Source organism: Arvicola amphibius, chromosome 14 (assembly GCF_903992535.2).
Source record: "Arvicola amphibius chromosome 14, mArvAmp1.2, whole genome shotgun sequence".
Taxonomy (NCBI): Eukaryota; Metazoa; Chordata; class Mammalia; order Rodentia; family Cricetidae; genus Arvicola; species Arvicola amphibius.
Window position 1 is genome coordinate 27,408,286 of NC_052060.1, and position 4,977 is coordinate 27,413,262.

The 4,977-nt window shown below is 40.4% G+C and overlaps 1 long non-coding RNA gene across 1 annotated transcript; it reads left to right on the top strand.

Moving 5' to 3' along the window:
• The first annotated feature begins 289 nt into the window (after positions 1–289).
• LOC119800973 lies at positions 290–3,540 on the top strand. The gene is made up of 2 exons (XR_005283129.1): positions 290–2,812; positions 3,133–3,540. It is a non-coding gene; the product is annotated as an uncharacterized LOC119800973 (long non-coding RNA).
• The last annotated feature ends 1,437 nt before the right edge of the window (positions 3,541–4,977 follow it).

Sequence of the window (4,977 nt, forward strand, 5' to 3'; positions counted from 1 at the left end):
TAGTTCCCAACTTTCCAGGGCTGTTACCAACTCCATTCACTATTTAATAGTTTGCACCTAGAATAAAAGGTGTCTAGCCCATGGCAGAGACCCAGGGATCCTCATCAACTGAATATGTATCCCAGTTAGCAAACTCTGATGGAAAGAGATGGTAAGGAAGACTGAAGGCGTAAGGCACAAACAATCCCACACCAGTTTGGAATTATGATTAATAGAATGGCTATTTATTTAACAGGGGGAAAACTTACAGATCACCGTCCCACACAACAGTCCTCTGCTGGAAGCGGAGCCAGAAGCCAGAGAGAGAGTGGAGGGCAGTGGCAGCTTTTTTAAAGAAAGAGAGACCACGCCCCTAATGGGCTGGTATCTCAGCAGCTATTGGCTGAAGGAGCAGAAGGAGCTCCCACAACAGAAGACACTGGTGGAGTTTAACGGCTCAGATAACTGTCTTTTTAGTAAGCCATTCCCCATGAGTCCTGTGGTTCCTGACTTCTCCCAATTAAACCTGACCACATGTCTCCATGCTAACTTTTTTCCAAGATAATATATAACAACAATAATAAACAATAACACTAATAAGTAGCAAACATATATTTTAAATACATACATTAGTTAAACCTTTACATGTTACTTTGGAGTGAGGTTTAGACAGGTTAGATGATTTTTCTACAGTATCAGTCATAAAAGAGAGCTCACGCTCAGGTTCATGTTAGGTAATTATCATGATCTCTTTGACTCTACACTGGGCTCTGCATGACAACACCTTAAAGAGAGCAATTAATGCTTCATTCACTTTCTGCTTTAGTGTCTCTTAAACTAAATACAGATGTTCTGATTGAATTTTCAGTGAAGAGCATTGGTTAAATTATTCTCACCCTTTCTCCACGAAGGAACAGATCCATCAGGACTCATCTAAGTACAAGATGACTTGGAGACTCCCTACATTTTGACAACAGCAATGGAATTACACATTTATGAATCACACCTGAAGTTGGTGTATGTGAAATGTCACATCTCTGCGATATATAGATTATTTTCATCAATTTTTTTAAGAAAGGAAGAGGCTGGGAACTAAGGGTTTAGTATCACTCCTTACCGTAACCCAGGTAGCACGTGGAAGATACGAGAACCATACTCATTAGACAATGTTCTTTAAACCAATGTACTTGGAACAAAGGAGAAGGGAAGTTTCATTACCATGAATATTAAACTCATCCGAGGATGATGTTTCATTTCCTGGTGGAACATCTGGTCTAATACAGCCTCTCAGATAAATCATTCTCCATTTTGGATGATGCTAGTTCAGCCTTTGGTCTTGCAATTATTTTTTCATATTACAATGATTTTAAAATGCATAGTCTTTAATTAATAAGCAACACATTTTTACTTGCTACAGACAAGCCACCAATCAAACAATACTTGAATGACCTTAATACATCTATCGTCATCACTTTTCTAGTGTTGTTTCTTTCTCTCTCAGTAAGAAAACCGCGAACTAAAACAATTTGGTCATAGGAAATCATGCGACTATATTCTAGTTCTCTTTTAGGCTTCCTGTTGCTGTTGAGACCTTATCACTTAGTTTTATATGGCCACATAGTTTTCTTAAGATGCAATAGGTTAAAGGAAGAATAACTTTTACAAATGAGTAAAAATAGCTATAGAAAAACTTCTCCAACGTCAAAAAATGTTTTAAAGAGACTTTAAAATAATAGTTTAAAATGGGAAATTTTAAAGAAAATCAACAAGTGGAAATAAGATAGAAATTTTTGGTTCATACATTTTAGAAATTAGCCAATGAATATAAGGTATAAATCAAGTTATATCTTCAAGAAATGACCTTTGGAGGGAAAGGAGAAAAAGTACCCCTATTTATGGATTTTGAGTTGACAGCACAACCTTCTTTCCCACTGTTTCCTTCTCCTGCTGGGTCAAGGAGTTTTAAGCATCCTTTTGTAAATCATCATCTCATATCTATTTCTTATCTTCCAGCTCAGTGCACAATACTATCTGTTACACATGGATACTAGCAATAATACACAGTTGCTCTGGCATAAGAGACTGGCAGTTTGGTGCTCATCTGTCTTCTGAGCCTTATTCTACAACATGGATGTTCCTGATTACATGGAAGCCACCATTGCCAGGAATTTAAACAGAGGCACATGGTTTCTTGCATTTCTTCTTCTGAACTTCAGTCAGGCAATGCAGCCTCATCCCTCCAGGGCCACATGGATGCAGTGATTGTTTGCCCTCCATACAGCAGCATGAATTTAAAGAGATTAGTTTTATTTTGTTTTTGCTCTGAGAGTGGGTAATTTCATGGGACTGTTGTATTGCAAGAGACTTCACAGAGTACTATTTGAGGGCTTAAATAAAATAAATTCTGAATCCTATGTGAATACTAAAAGAGGCATTAGCTGCTACTAATGGGAAAGAAGTCAGCTCCCTTTGAAAGAAAGACAGAAACTTTAAATGCTGCCACTGTCAACACGAGCTTGGAGAATCCACCCGCATGCTTTAAAAAATACAGACATGTGTATCCCATCTATGGGAGAATCTGATTCAGTTAGGCTGCAGCAGAGATGAGGCATCTGGAAATTTTCTGAGTTCCTCTGATAACTGTAGTTAGCAAGCAGATGTGGGGACAACTGATATCTGCAAAAATCTCAGAGCTCAGTTGCTCTGATACCAGCAGGTTCTGGAAGACTTGGGAAACGTCTGATCATCTCATAATGCTTTACCCTCTTCATGCTTCCTCTGACATGAAGGATTTTCAGAATAATATATAAACCTGGAATGTGGCATGGCCTTGGTAAGTATCCGGTGGTACAAAATAGAAATGAAAAAAGAAATCTCAGACAGCAGAGGCTTTGGGGGTCTATTGTTGGTTCTAACATGATTTTTTCGATGGAGGAGGCTTGTCTGACATCAAATGTATATGTTTGTGTCATCTTTACTCTGAAGTTAGCTGGCAGAAGAGGGAGGTAAACATCCCTAGTTTATGGAACTTTAAGAATTAAGGCAATGCTGTTTTTTTGGTTTTTTTTTTGTTTTTGTTTTTGTTTTTTTTTTTTTAACAAAATTTAATCTACTTTCTTTTTTCTCCCATCTCCCACAATCTCTCCGGGGAAGGAATAAATTTCTGTATAGAAAAGCACACTGAAACCATGCTCCTGTCATTGTTCCTGTGTGGGAAGTCACTGTAACCATGTTCCTGTGTGGGAAGTCACTGTAACCATGTTCCTGTGTGGGAAGTCACTGTAACCATGTTCCTGTGTGGGAAGTCCCTGTAACCAAGTTCCTGTGTGGGAAGTCACTGTAACCATGTTCCTGTGTGGAAAGTCACTGTAACCACGTTCCTGTCACTGTAACCATCTTCCTGCCACTGTGCTCTGCTACTGTATCAGAACTGCACTGTAACCATTATGCCCCAGTTTATTCTACTTCCGCTAAATCATTCTATCTTCACAAGTGCTAAGGTCTGTGATTCTACAAACAGACAAACAAACAAACCAGTAAAAACAAACTAGTTGGATAATCTTCGCAATTGTCTGTTTCTGCCCAGCAATTGTGTAGGTGTGTATGTGTGTGTGTGTGGTGTGTACATGGGTATATGTGCGTAATGGTGTGTGTGTGTGAGTGTTTATGTGTGTGTGATGGAGGACTCTCATTGGTTAATAAAGAAACTGCCTTGGCTTTTTGATAGGGCAGGATTTAGGTGGGTGGAGTAGACAGAACAGGAAGAAGGAAGTGAGGCAGATGGCTCAGGCAGATGCCTCGGGCAATTGCCCTGCCTCTCATCTCTGGGACAGTCACCATGCCTCTCCTCAGTGAGACAGATGTGATGAAGCTCCGGCCCAAAATGGACGTATGCTAGAATCTTAGAATCTTCCTGGTAAGGCACCACTTCATGGTGCTACATAGATTATTAGATATGGGTTAATCAAGATGTAAGAGGCTGGAACTAATGGGCCAGGTAGTGTTTAAATGAATACAGTTTGTGTGTTGTTATTTTGGGGCATAAGCTAGCCAGACAGCCGGGAGCCGGGCGGGATGAAAAGCAGGCCTGTGCAGCTCCTTACTACATGTGTGTGGCATGCGTGTACCTGTGGTTGTGTGAACATGTATGTACTTGTGTGTATGTATGTGTACATGTGTGTGGTATATTGTATGTGAGTATGTATATGTGTGTACATGGTATCTGTGTGTGCCTGTGCTTGTGCATACATGTGTGTACCTGTATGTATGCTGTGTGGTGTATTGTATGTGAGTGTGTATATGTGTTTGTGATTGTGTGTGTGGTGTGTGATCTGAGTGTATGGTGCATGGTGTATTGTATTTGGGTGTGTATATGTGTGTGTACATGGTGTGTGTGCATGTGTGTGTGTGGTGATTGTGTATGTGAGTATGTATATATGTTTATACCTGTGTGGCTGAGTATTTGTGCATGTGCGTGCATGCTCGTGTGTGTGTGTGTGTGTGTGTGCGTGTGCATGTGCGTGTGTGTGTGTGTGTACATGAGTATGTGTATGTTTTAGAGATCAGTACCAAAAGGGAAGGTCATAGTTGCCACAGTCTGACATAACTCCCACTTCCCCATCTCGTTTCCACTGGAGCTCCAGCAGGCCATAGCTGAAGAGGTCTCAGAAAGATTCCATCAATTCTAGAAGTGCAGCATCATCTTGGCCTTATGAACTCTGTTCCCAATGATGAAATCTGATTTGGTTTAAGGGCTGAAGGTCAAAGGCATGAGCTGGGTGACTATGCTTCTCCCTAAAATAGCCCATAGAAGACAATTTGCTTTGCTGTCCTGTCTAGTGTGACTCACAGAGAAACCAAACTGCCAGCTCTAGACAGACTTTGTGGCCAGATTTCTAATGGTGGATTTGGGGAGGAAAACACATTAATTCATATGGGGCAGCATAGAAAAATGCTTCGCTCTGTCAGAGGTTGTCTATTTGTGTATGTTTCCCGGTC